Source organism: Dermacentor albipictus, chromosome 3 (genome assembly GCF_038994185.2).
Source record: "Dermacentor albipictus isolate Rhodes 1998 colony chromosome 3, USDA_Dalb.pri_finalv2, whole genome shotgun sequence".
Classification (NCBI taxonomy): domain Eukaryota; kingdom Metazoa; phylum Arthropoda; class Arachnida; order Ixodida; family Ixodidae; genus Dermacentor; species Dermacentor albipictus.
Genome location: NC_091823.1, coordinates 188123887 through 188138270, shown reverse-complemented (window position 1 = coordinate 188138270; position 14384 = coordinate 188123887). Strand labels below are relative to the sequence as shown.

Below are 14384 nucleotides of genomic sequence, written 5' to 3'. Positions count from 1 at the left end.
TGTCACTGGTGTGCCATCCTCGGCATGGTTTGTCCGAGGATATGCTGCGGTCCACCATCGTTGACGAGGAGGGCAAGGTGCGAATGAATGCATAGCTGACCGAGTCACTTTACACCTCACTGCACTCCAGAATGAGCGCTATCATCGCTGCCACTGGGGACGTGACGAGATACTAAGTTCGAAGCATGATGCCTGCATTTCCCAGCCGGCGGGCAGGACCTGTCTGGTGTAATTAACTATTGTTGGTCAGGAAGAATCACTTCCAGCTGATTGCCTTAACCTAAAGCATTCCTTTATTCGTGTCTGTTTGTTTCATCGTGTTTGACCCGCATGGCTATTATTGAGTGCTTTGTTTTCCTTCCCGGAAAATAAAGACCGCACATGTTAACCGCACATTTTGGTGTCTCTTTCTTGTTGCCGCGTCTTACAGTAGCACACAGTGAAGAAATACATGTGCATGCACTCAGTGCGCCTGCCTTTTGGAAGAACAATTGCAGCATGCTGCCAAAAGACATTTGTAGAACCCCATTATCGCCAATGAAGACTCTGAGGTTGGCATCATGCAATGCTTAGTAAAGAATATCAGCTCAGTTCCAGCAGTAATGATGAAATCAGCGCATTGCCCATGACAGTAGCATGCTTCTAGACAGTGCGGGCAGCGTGCACTGCCTTAGCAGACAACGCGGTTCAACACCGTTCCTTGAGCACTTGCCGCATCGCGGTGCACTGTGCTGGGAGTTTTTCCCTAAGTGTAAAACAGCCTGTGCATTCATTCTCATACGGCTGTTGCTATGTTGTCGTGTTCGTTCCATTGTCATCATTCCAGCTTCGTCATCCGACTCTCGTTATACCTTAGTCATAATGCAGTTGTCAGGCTATTGTCATCATACACTCGTTATCACATTGTTGTCATGCTGTCATCATCACCCTGTCATTTTGCCATCAGCATCACTTCAGAATTGTCATCTCATTGTCGTCATGCCGCCTTCGTCCCTGCAGGCACGTCTGTGTCAGGGGGATTTGGTGACTTGCGACACCACGTACCTGAGCACATGAGGTTTGGACCCTCCTGAGTGTAGCTGTGCACAACTTAGCCGTGTCTGGGAAAAGGAGCATCCTGGTGTTTGAGCTGACCATTTGGACCTTTAAAGGGACTGAAAACCAATTTTCATGGTACCTATTTCTTTAAAGCAATGGAAAGCTTATTGGTCCAATCACGAAAAGGTAACGCAGAAAAGGCTGTGGAACATTTATCAGAATTTTTCAATCTGCAGTGTGGATGTAGTCATTAACTGGAAGCATGCTGAATATGGTGATAGGTGAGTGCAATAGCGATTATATGCCAGCATTAGTGGGAGACAGACGACAAGTGCGGCGATAACTGTGAGAATGTATTGTTTATCAAGTTGATGTTCTTGCGATGCATGTTTTCCAAAGTGTTGAAGTATTTCTGCAATAACAGCTACTTGTTTTTGTGGTTTTGTGGTTAATCTGCTTTGGTATTTAACCTGTCAAAACAAAACCAATAGCATCGAAAACGAAACGACACTTTTACGTGTGATACGCAGTTCAGCGTGTTGCCATAGCCATGCGTGTGCTTTTTATTTCCAAAGTGTTGAATTAAGTGCAAGAGTCTAATTATAAAGCAACTGTAATTTTAAGCAATAAAAGTGTTCTACTAAATAAGAGCAGACTCGCACAGAGTAATCTCATAGACTACATCCAAAGTACTGGGATTTCACCACCAGGTTTCGCCACTTGCTGGTTTTTGAGACTTTCTTTGGCAATTTGAAATTGTAATTCCTTCTTACTGTGAACAGCATGCTGGATTCTATTGCTGTAAATCCTGGTCATTTCATTTCCATCAATGCCTTATAACACATTCTCGCCAGTTGTCAGTCCCTTTAAGACCCCTTAGCAGAGGCAATACCTCTTTGGCTTCTGCTTCGCACAGACGGCTCCTCCAGACTGACCCAATTGGAGGAAATCGGCAGTCTCCTCTTCCCGTCCTCCTCCTCAATCTTTGGTTTTCTCTTTTCTCTTCCATTTACCTCCTACATTTCTGGTGGCAAAGATTAACCTGGTGTGCTGTGGCCTACCTTGGTTATAACACGTGTGGTTATAGTAAAAATGTACAGGTTTCATGGCAGAGCTTGCTTCACCACTACCTCTGCCCTGTTGCCTCGATGGTGAGTGACTGGCATTCATACCAAATACACAATACATTCCATGGGACCCTCCAAGCCCTTCTCACCTAATCATCCCCAGAAATGGGGATGCGCAGATGCGACGTTTCAATTATTCATATCACATGATTCTTTGTGAGAACGCCCCAGAAGAAAGCGAGAAGCATTTAACCCTTCTTGGTATCAAAATGCATCATGGAGACCATTGGAAGTGTCTACAAAGCCACCAAGATGGCAAGAAGGGGGCCTGCTGGTCGAAGTACAAGGCAAGACTTGGTACGAGAAACTGACACACCCTGTGGCATTTGGACACAATGCATATCTGTCGGTGCACACGAAACAATGAACACTGTAAAAGGCGTGGTTTCAGACGACAACCTTGTGGATTTAACAGAAGTAGAACTCTTGAATAGATGAAAAGAAAGATGTTCTACATGTACAACATACCAAGTCAGTTGCGATACCAAAGAGCTACTAACCAAACACGTGATACCTTTGGCTCTAGCACAATCCCGGACGCTATAGAAACAGGTTACCTCCAACTGCAAAGCAAACTAAACTCAAACTGAAGCACAAAGAGTGATGAAACGAAGAATGTTAGGCGGAACATTCAGACACGGAAAGATAGCGGTGTGGATCAGAAGGCAAACGGGGATAGCCGATATTCTAATTGACACTAAGAGAAAGAAATGGAGCTGGGCAGGTCATGTAATGTGCAGGTTAGATAACCAGTAGACCATTAGGGTTACAGAATAGGTGCCAAGAGAAGGGAAGCGCAGTTGAGGACAGCAGAAGACTAGGTGGGGTGATGAAATTAAGAATATTGCAGGCGCTAGCTGGAATCGGTTGGCACAGGACAGAGGTAATTGGAGATCGCAGGGAGAGGCCTTCATCCTGCAGTGTACATAAAAGATAGGCTGATGGTGATGATGATGAGAACCTCAAACTGCATGTAAGACTTTACATTCCAAACCCAGAATGTTGTTTCAAGTGGCAGAGCTTTGGACATGCTTCTCAATACTGCCCACTGCAAAGTGTGGCACAAAAGATCACTTGGCTGATGAATGCAGTGCTGAAGCCCATTGCGCTAACTGTGATGGCAGCCAGTCTGCATATTCCTGATCTTGTGCAGCCTGGAAGAATTAAAAAAAAATATCGCCATCAAACTGAAAGAGAACATCAGTTTCCTAGAAGCATGACAGCGTTTTTCACCTTGATTATTTTTATTTATTCATCACTCATCATTAGTACAGGAGGAGGACCCGGAGTTACAAAAACTGGTAGGAGGACCTTCTATTAGTAATTTAACAATATAGTAAATAATACATACAGAAAGAACATCTTTCGCCAATGTGCTGTAACAGGGGGCAGCACCACAACGGTGCCCGATGGCCATCCAAGTCGCGCAGCATGCTGAGGCGATCGCCACCCACCCCCACAGTGAGAGCAGCTGAGGCTGCCCTGCCTTCTGTGAAATCGGTCACATCAGAGACCTCTACTAACGCTGGCAGCAGCCCTTGCAGCTCAGAGGCTAAGGAAGATCCATCAACCTAATGACTAGCGAGGCCATTACGATTTCAGGGAAGGCAGATCAATGACAGACCAGCTTGTCTGCATGGAAAGGTATTTCCGGGATGCCTTTATCCACAAACAGCTTGTCTTATCAGTATTCTTTGATATGGAAAAAGCATATGATACCATGTGGTGTTTTGGGATCCTTCAGGATCTTTACGGATAGGTATTTGCGGTAACCTACTGACCATTATTGAGCGACCTGTCTAACAGAATGTTCCGTATTAGAGTTGGAAACGTGCAGTCTCGACCATTCACACAGGAAACGGGTACCGCAAGGTGGAGTGCTGAGTTCTACGCTCTTTATTTTAAAGGTTAACTCCTTATAGACACACTTATTGCACACTGTTTCACTTGGTTTATGTGGATGATGTACAAATATGTTTCAGGTCATGTAATCTTAGCATCTGCAAGAGACAGATACAGTTTGGCCTGAATAAACTCTTAAAGCGTGTGGATGAAAACGGTTCTAAATTTAACTGTGAAGATAAGCGCATGTGTTGTATTTTCAAACAAAAGAGGTGTATTACCAGAACCCATTACAGTAAACTCTCAGTTGTGCAAACGTCAGTTTATCGAATATTTCAGAATAACGAACTTTTTAAAAATTCTCGGCAGTTTTCTTATAGATTCTATGCAAAAATGTTTCACTTAAAAATTTCGGGACCATTAGTATTTCAGTTTAATGAACTCGTTCAAAGGACCAAGGCTTATGTTTAACAAAGTTTTGCATCCTGCACTGCAGGCGCAACCGATGCCCACCCTCGTCAAGCCGCCGCTCCAGTGGCAATGTAACGTCGCTGGAGCTACAGCGCCCCTAGGGCAAAGCGGTGGTGTGGAAAACGAACGGCAATGAGGCATGGCCTCCGAGATTGCCTGCACAAAACAAGCAAGCATGTAATCTCGGAGGCCATGAACAAAGTAACGTCGCTGGCGCTTACAACGCCGCCAGAGCAAAGTGGCGATCTGTCACACCACAAACCACGTGGTGTGTTTTTCTTTCCAACCGGCTAGTCGTGGCATGGTCGTCTCTTTCTTTCCAGTCTCGTCGGTTCCGCGTGTGCGCACAAAGGCAGCATTATAACTGTTATGAACCTTGTACTTGTTGATATGTACAAATTCCATTTCACACATTTCTAACACTATGGATGCCATGTCTTTTGCTCCATGTATTGCACTTCAAATTTTTGACTCTGTATGCCATGTCTTATGTTGGTCTAGTGAATATTCAGTTTAGTGAACTTTCAGTTAAGTGAACTATTTCCTTTGGTCCCTTGAAGTTCACTCAAGTGAGAGTTCACTGTATTGACCTCAATGGAGAACAAATATCGGTCAGCCTAGAACACAAATATTTAGGTATTACAGTTGAACCCACTTATAATGATATCGGTTTTAACACTGTATCGGTTATAACAATGAGAAGCTGCTGCACCGTCAACCTTTGTATGTTTTCCGTGGCAAAATTACCCGTTTACTACCATGCCTCGATGCCGCATTATCAGTTATAACGATGAAGTCTGGCGGCTGGGTGTCCGAGCCAAAAGGTAGGGTAGTGCGAAATCCTCGAAAAGAAAAAAAAAAAGGAAATTCGAGCCACTGCATGATGGGCCGCTGCTTCAACAGCCACCACACTCTCATTATCCAGCCATCTAGGTGCACCTCTCTCTTGTCACCCTTCCACCCCTCCAATATGAATGGGCTGCACCTACAACTCTAAGCCACCCCACCCTCCAAAACACGAATGGACTGCGCCAACTGTGCTGCTCGCAGATTGCTCGCATGTTGCTCGCTGGCTTCACATTCAGTGCAGTTCTGCAAACAGCTTAATCACTCGCGTCCATTTTTGTTGGTTGCATGGAAATCGTCCCTGGCAACGTGGTTTCTCAGCCTCGTTTGACCAACGGTAGGTTTGACTTGCTGCCAAAATGGAAGATGGCTGATGCGCCTGGTGATCATCGGCAATGCAAGACGTTGCCGGTGAAAAGAAAGCACACAGCTGTAGATTTTGAAACTAAGTGCTTCTAACCGATGAGGCAGTCATCGCGAACGTGCTTGCATCAGATAGTGACAGCAAGGTCGGCAGCGATGATGCGGTAGGGCAGGCTGCCTCAACGTTGTCCTCACAGGAGGCCCAGCAGATGATTTAGTTCCTCCGGGGCTTCATTTTCGCGAGGAACCTTCCGCTGCACTACGTGGAGCACCTGGATGCCTTGGAGAAGGATGTTGGCAACCTTCGTGTAAAGCATGCAAGGCTAACGGACATAGGGTTTTCTCGTGCAAGCCAGTGAGAAGTACGTGGCACGATGCTTGTGGTGATCTCTCTTTAGCATTTTTTTTAATTTTTCAAGCTGACAGGCTGCCGTGGCAACCTTCTCGCAATTTTCGAAAGGCCCCGTTTGGGGCCACCAAAGCAATGCCTCGGCAGTGCTCGCATATTGCTTGTCACCCATGACACCCTCGTTGCAGTTGTTATAGCAGCGCCATTCTTTAATGCCAACAGCCGCGACTTGTTACACGGGCTTGGAGCGCCCAGGAAGCAGGTAAACAAGTGAACACAATCAGCAGTTGGATGGAGGAAGGTGGTGGGGAGGGGCACTGGGCCTCCTCACCATTATAGTTTTCTCACATCAGCTGTGCCATCCCCCTACTTCGATTTTTTTCATGCAACCCGGTTATAACAATTATCGGTTATAACAATGCAATTTTCGTGGCTCTTGAATATTGTTTTAATTGGGTTCGACTGTATTTTGGACACAAAACTTAATTTCATTCCCCACTTGAAGTATATTAAGGTGAAGTGCCTGAAGACTATGCACCTACTTAAGCTGCATTCTCGAACAACCAGGTGTCTGCTTAGGCTGTATAAGAGTCTAGTACGATCACACCTCGATTGCAGAGCCGTGGTGCACCAATCCACACTGAAGAGTGCTTAAAGATCCTTATCCAGTCCACAACCACGGTATATGCCTGGCAATAGGCACCTTTAGGACAGACCCGGTGGAAAGTCCGTACATTGAGGCCAACGAATGGTCCTTACATCTATGGCGAACATATTTAAGCTTCTACTTTTTCAACTGTAAATGGAATAACAAGCATCCATGTCGTTCAACTGAGCTCGGCTTGCCTTTTGCCAGACCTCACTGTAACTGCCCATCTGTTCGTGCTCCTCTGTGTGTGTGCTTGGAAGAACTGGCAGAAGAAACTGGCGTTCCCCATCAAGAAACAGTCCTAATGACTCCCATCTCTCTTGCTTCACCTTGGGAATGGCAGACTATTCAGTGTGATGTCCTTTGTCGCAATATCAAAACACACGCCTGAGGTGTATATACCTTCACATTTCCTAAAACTCCAGGCAAAGTACTCCTGCGCAGAATTCTATACAGACTCTTCCAAGTCTACCTAAGGTGTGGCTTATGCAGCTTTTGGACCATCATTTTCAACGTTCGGTGCGTTAAATGCGAACACGAGCATTTTTACAGCGGACGCATATGCAATGCTCTCTGCTGCTAAACATATAAAGCAAGCGAGTATAATAAAGGCTGTCATATTCACAGGCTCATTAAGTGTTGTTAGTGGCATATCAAGCCTACAGAAACACAAAAACTCTATCCTTAATTACCTCTACAACTTTCTGTACTCAGTGTACATGTCCAACCAAAGCGTTGTTCTTTGTTGGGCGCCTGGCCACAGAGGCCTGGAGGGCAACGTCGCTGCTGATGAAAAGGCTACATGTGTAGCTCTTTGTGATGAAAACATTAATACTATACCTGTACCTTCCACAGACTTTAAGCCATTTTTACGACATAAGCTACGGAAATATTGCCAGAGGCAGCGGGACACTCATGTGTCGAACAAACTACACTTAATCAAACCAAAAATAGGACAGTGAATCTCTGAGAAAACGACAACAGGAAGTACTGCTTTGTAGGTTAAGAATTGGGCACACCTACAGTACTCACTCCTATCTTCTAACCGGAACTAACCCTCTGACATGCAGTAGGTGTGGCAATAAACTAGTCCTTCTTGTTCAGTGCCTATCCAGTGCCAGTCCTTGTTCAGTGCCTATCAGTAGAACAAGAGAGAAAAAAGTACTTCCCTTCCTTATGCCGCCATAATATACCTCTTTACCCAGCACCCTTTTTAAGGAATGACCCTTTTCTAATGGTAAAACATTGAAGTTCTCAGCAGAAATGAACACAGCAGAAATAATTTGGCCAGGCTATCTGTAGTATAGCATCTCCTTGGATGCTGTGCTTCTCATTTTGCAACTCATTTTCTCATCCAAGAACAACACATTGCCAGTGATCACCACGTATCATGCTGGTCTTTGGCCACCTCTGGCCTTTGCACCAATAAACAATGTACATCAATCATCATGCCGCCTTCGTCGTTCCATTGACATCATTCCTTCTTCGAAATTCCATACAGTCATCCTGCCGTTATAATCGTGAATCACCTTAGCGAGAGACGGCCATAGCAAAGTGGGCCAGTCACGGAGGCAATGCATGTTGCATGCAGCTGAAGCAATTGAAATCTTGGAAGGACCACTGCAGATTCTAAATGAAGGTGTCTTAGGCAATACGGGGTGTCGCTACGTGGTTGCTATATTGCTTGAAAGCTACCTGTACTAAGTTGGATAGTCATCTTAAGATGGATTTTGCCTAAATTCTTTCATCTACATGTTCTCTAAAATACTCTGGTCAACATAGTTCACAGGTTATTAAGACGTCGCATTGCTAGAGGCAATCGTGTGCAGGCAAGAAATGGACAATCCAATGTTTGAATGGAGGTAGCATGTGAAGGCGGCTGGGAGTGTTGGTGAAGGATGAATTTCAAGAGTGGCAAGACACCACAAAGTCCAATAAAAATGAAGAGTTAGAAATATATTTGCATTGCAATGTCATTGAAAGGATTGGAAACTATTTCAGTGGTGGGAGACTTGCTGCAAGAACATTCCCCAGACTGTCTTTAGTTGTCCAAAGTATCCTCTGTAGATTTTCGGAAGGAGTTGTCGATGTGCCGTTTCGTCTTTAATGTAAAAATAAAAATGAAATAAATTTTAAACAAGTTCTTGGAGTGGTAGCAAATAAATTCTGGTATATTCAACCACAAATTAATTTGTGTGTTAAGGCATAACTACTGTTCTTTCATTGTTTTTCTTCTCTGTTTGTTCAAGGAAGTTTAATATTGTGCTGTAGTTTATAGCACAGTTCGTTCAACTAACTAAATTTAGATTTGTAAGTCTCCATTTTTCTTACATAAATACTTAAAGCCTCAGCAGATGCTGCAAACTGTGCAACATTGGTGAGAGGGATGTAAAAAAAGAAAACAATGCAGAAAGTCTTATTCTGTCAGTGCATTCTTCTTTTCAGTGTTATTTTTGCACATTAAGTGGCCGAACATGTGTGTTAACAGCCTCTCATGTTTTTCTAGCAATAGATGGGCTCCCTGTGAATTTACACGATCAAGCAAGCATATCATCACAGCAAGTTGGGCGAGTTGGTAGATTAACATTGTTACATATATTTGCAGTGCAACACAGACAAGGGACCAAAAAAGGATGACACGAGCGCTGACAGCCGAAAGGTTATTGCTTGACAAATTGTTATAAACACTTCGGTCATGTGGTGCATACCAGATATGCAAGGGTGCCAAGAAATCGGGCCATTAAAAAAAAGTTTTTTTTTTTTATGCAGCGAAGTAGACATTAGGCTAACATATGAGGTGGCATCTATGCGCATGTCATATGCCTCCACTATCTCTTGGCTTGTTTGATTTCCATTTTGAACAGCCCTGTAGTTTGGTGAAAGAGGGGTTCACATTGGCAGTGCCTGCAGTGCTGTGGCCAGGTTTGAGCTTGTAGAATTCCTGACAGCATTGCAGTGCTCTCTAAGGTGAATATTTAATTAACCAGTGTCCAGTCTGTCCGTAGTACACTTTGCTGCACGATAGTGTTATTCTGTACACTTAACACAGGACAGACTGCTGTGTGTGCTAATCTGACATGAGGTTGTTAATGCCTGCTGAGGTTTATTGTCCAGATTACGCTTCCTACTTAATTTATTTCTTGTAGGAAAGACAGCTCATACCTTATATTTATTAGTGATTTTCTTCAATCCATGGCCCATCTGGTGCGTGTAAAGAATAATGGCTAACTTCTTTTTGGTTCTGCTAGTGAAGGGGATCACCTTTCTTTATCTTTTCTACAAGCCCTTCAGGAATGGAAATAATAGTGGATTTAGGAAAAACTACTCTTCTCTAGCCAGCTTAGCTGTTGCGAAAAACTGAAATTAGCAACACAGTGACAAGAATGTCGGAGAACCAAACCCAAACATGTTGCAGCTACACCTCCTTTTTTTTTTACTAATTTTGAGTGTGCTGATAAATAATTCATTATGCTTTGCATGCTGTAAGGTTGTACTGCCAACAAATGTGATGCGTGGTGAATCTCAACTTCAAGTCTGAAAACTGGATTTAGTTATTATATGGCAACTTATACGTAATGCCTAGACCCAATCCCTCGTCATTAAAGGTAGCATGAATATTATTCACTTTTTCTAGACCAATTTGCAATTGTGTAATCTCTAAGTAGTCATCAACAAACCTGAAGAATTTAACCAATGCTGCTGTCAAGGCACTCAAGTCTCTGGTCTACCTTACTGAGGAAGAGCTCACCTAAAATTGGCACTACCTGAGAGCTGATGCAGATTCCCTCCATCTGGATGAATGGTTTTACATCCGAAACAACAAATTTTGAGGCAAATAAAACACCAATAGCTCGAGAAACAACTGTACTGACACGCCGCATTCATTCCTGAATTTTAACTTGTTGTTTCCTGTAATGCATTCTTCAACTGTCGACATCAGCTGGTCTTGTGGAAGGGTATAGTGTAAGTCTGTGATCTAAACACTAAGGGCAGTGCAATGTTGACGCTCGCCTGCGCGTAAAAATGTTAACGACCTCATCTGAATTCACCTTGAATGGATTTTCTACACATAGCCCTGTGAGGTGCCTCTGTATATATCTAGAAATGACATCCTGCCAAGTCAGATGTAGCCATCAGCAGCGACGTTGCCCTCCAGGCCTCTGTGGCCAGGCGCCCAACAAAGAACAACTTTTGGGTTGGACATCTACACTTGTAATTTTCTTCAACCTTCCTTGTAACAGATCTAATTGTAGCTATCTTTTCAACGGGATTCAAATATGATTCCTTGTAAAAATTCAGTCTTAGTTTCAGAATCTCCAAGTGCTTATTTGGGACAGTGATGTCTGTCAACTTGAGCACTTGCTGGCATCAGTGTTTCCTCGGGGGGGGGGGGGGCACGCCAGACATTGCTCTGAAGGAAGTCTAATGTAGGCTGGCTTGTCCTGGAACACTCGTACAAATGACACTGTCATTGCCTTTCTGAAAGCTACATGTCACCTTGAGGCAGTCTCTCAGCAGCTCAGCTTGACTTATCCATTATGAATGCAGGATCCTGCACATTCTTCTGGGGTGGCCTACCGTAGTGCGTAATCGTCCTCACAAGGCCAATAATTCCTCGGGGTAAGTTCTTCAGCGAGTATGCCATGACATTACTCTTGTATTTCACTCACATATAGGTAGTGTTGTGGCCAAGTAGGCAGTGTCATGAAGAACTTCATTAAGGACAGGAAAGGCAGCCCTTAAAGAATACATGTACTGAATGAACACAGCAAGTTGGGTGAGCGTGTAGGTTAACATATTTACATATGCATGCAGCGGGGCACGGACGAGGGACAAGAAAAAGACGACATGCTGACTGAGTGCTGACTGACAACTTCAAGTTTATTGCTTGACAAATTATAAACACTTAGGTCATGTGGTGTGTATGAGGTATGTGAGGATGCCGTAAAATCAGGCCATTAAAAAATTGTGTTTCTTTTTGATGCACACTAGGCAGAAACTGTGCGTGTGATATGCTACCTCTGGGCTTGTTTGATTTCCATTTTTAACAGCACTGTGGGTTCGTGAATCGGGGGGTCACATTGGCAGCACCTGCAATGTGCAGCCAGATTTGAGCTTGTGGAATTCCTGACAGCAGCTGGGTGTTGCTGTCACGCCGAACATTTAAGCAGTGTCCAGTCCGTTCACAGTACACTTTGCCACACAATAGGGGTATTGCATATACCACCCCTGCTGACAGTTGGAGTCCACAGGACTTTTTTTATAAGACCTGTGGTGTCTCATGGTTGGGCTTCACGGTGGGTGGCTGGCATTGCTGCCCAAAACTGGATAGTTCCTTTCCCAAACTCCCTGATCGTCCTCAGAAACGAGGGCCCACCGAAGATGTACAGAAATGTTTTGGCTGAAACACTTAAATCTTCCCTCGCTATCAAATAATTCACTCTTGAAAAAGCGGGAAAGACAACAAGAATGATCTTGCCTTTCCTCGTTTCCAAATGTCTAACGCAAACTATCGGCCCAGGCTATATGGCATCGAAACTGTTAAGTGGTGAACTCCTCTTAGAACCTCATGGCAACACACAACATTAAAAACTACAGAACTTAGTGTCTTTCAGGGACATACCAGTTTGTCACCCCACGCTGCACCATGAACATCGCGGTGTCATTTCCGATGATGATTTGATGGAACTGACTGAGAATGAAATTATAGAAGGATGGAAAGAACAAAATGTTATCAACATTAAACGAATCGAAATGAAGTGTGACGGGAAAGAAATCAATGCTAATAACCTAATTCTCACATTCGGTTCCAATATGCTGCCAGAAACCATCGAGGCAGGTTACGTCAACATCAGAGTAAGGCTGTACATCCCTAGGACTTTCAATTTCTTCGAATGCCAAATGTTCGGCAGCAATTCACAATACTGCTGCAGACAGCTGACCTATGCTAAATGCAGTGCACACGAACATCCAGCTGAATCCTGCGAAAACGCTCTACACTGTGTAAACTAAGATGGGAGCATGCCACATACTCGTGGTCCTGCCCATCTTGGAAGCGAGAGAAAGAAATCATGGCAATTAAAGTGAAAGAGAACCTATTGTTCAAGTAAAGCCCAGAGGCAGGTGTTGTACCTGCCAACGAACAGCTTTGCAGAAGTGGTGCTTAAGGGGCAACGGAAAAAGAGATGGACACAAGTTTCAGCCAAGTAGTGCAGCCAGCACCTGAATTGTAGCAGGCTTCTCTTGACCACTCCTAAAAATGAAACCACACATTCCAGGGCCCGAGAAGGGCTATAAGATATGTCTGTTGCCTAAACACACAGCACACACCTCCGTTTCAATATAGGAATGCAAATAGCTCAATGAGACATCAGGGGTCTTCTTCACAATCTTTATGACGTCAAAGAACTCATTCGCAATTTGAGTCCCAGGGTGCTGTGTGTTCAGAAAATACACCTCAAATGCAAACAATTTCTCTTTGGCAATATTCCATGTTTTGTAAAGATCGCGATGATGCGGTTACATCATCTGGCGATGCGGCTTTTAGCTGATAGAGGTGTAGCCTGCATGCTGGAGAGGCAGTTGGTGTCTTTGGTGAAAGACGACGACGACGATGGCAACTACACATGCAGCATGACGCGAAAAAAAAAAGAGCTTGAGGGTTGGTGGCAGAAAAAAAGAAAGAAAAGGAAAAGGAAGACACGAGGTGAACGGAAAGCTACAGCCAGGACGGCCGGCCGAACAAGGGCCGAGCGAGTTTTGTGGAAGGAGTCCCGAGAGGGCTACCTGGGTGTACTGCTGGGCAGCCTCAAGACAGGTTGCGAGCCACCGAACCGAGGTCCTGCCCGTGTCCCGTGCCTGGCCGGGTCCTGAGATCTTGCAGTTCCTGTGCGCCCGGGATTCTGGCGCTCTTGCAGTTTCCGAAGCCTGCACAAATTAATTCCAGTATTCAGTGAAACTCGGGATGAGCTCCAATGAAACTCTGGATGAGCTCGACGCATACATTCAAAGGTTTGAGCGAATGACCAGAGACCAAGGGTGGCCTAGCGACAAGTGGGCCCTGTCTCTGAGTTTTTGCTTAACGTTGGAGGCTCTCACTGTCGTTGAGCGCATGTCCACTGAAGACGCAACTGATTTTGCTAAGCTTAAGGGAACATTACTCTAGAGGTTCTGATTTATGGAAGAGGGCTATCGAATCAAGTTTTGAGAGGCTAAGCCTGACAATGGCGAAACAGGTTGCCAATTTGCAGACAGGTTGCTTGGGTATTTTGATCACTAGCAAGAGCTGGCTAAAACTGAAAAGACATATGACGCCTTGAGAAACAAGGTTGTCTCCGAACAATTCTCGCAAAAGTGCGACCAGAAGCTTGGCATCTTTCTGAAGGAGCGAGGCTGCATAGGTCTTGACAGTTTGGCAGAAACAGCAGATCACTATCTTGAAGTGCAAGGCCTGACAAATGTGGCTAGAGGTCGAGAAGAAAAGGTGTATGTGAAGAGTGGGACGCAAGCTAATGAGCCATCAAGCGGTCAAGCGAAGCCCCATTGCTTTATATGCAACAAGCGAGGACAGAAGCCGTCAGACTGCTGGTCTAAAACTAGCGGATCTAACGCTGCGACCGATTGGAAAGGGAAGAAGCATGGGCATGGATCAGAAAGCTTTACCAAAAATCTGAAGGACTGCAACGAGGCTTCGTGTTCT

The 14384-nt window shown here is 44.6% G+C and overlaps 1 protein-coding gene across 15 annotated transcripts in view; it reads left to right on the top strand.

Annotated features, from left to right (window-relative positions):
- The window catches only part of LOC139057682 (zinc finger protein 800-like), a 129512-nt gene that overhangs the window by 4185 nt on the left and 110943 nt on the right, over positions 1 to 14384 (top strand). For 8 of the 15 annotated variants that reach the window (XM_070536396.1, XM_070536390.1, XM_070536395.1 and 5 more), the window contains one exon: positions 11234 to 11305. The exons of 3 other annotated variants lie outside the window; for them this stretch is intronic. The gene's annotated coding sequence lies outside the window, so the exon portion shown is untranslated. Of the gene's footprint in view, positions 1 to 999; positions 1174 to 11233; positions 11306 to 14384 lie in introns of all 15 variants that reach the window. 4 more of the 15 variants (XM_070536397.1, XM_070536392.1, XM_070536387.1 and 1 more) reach the window with 2 other exon arrangements.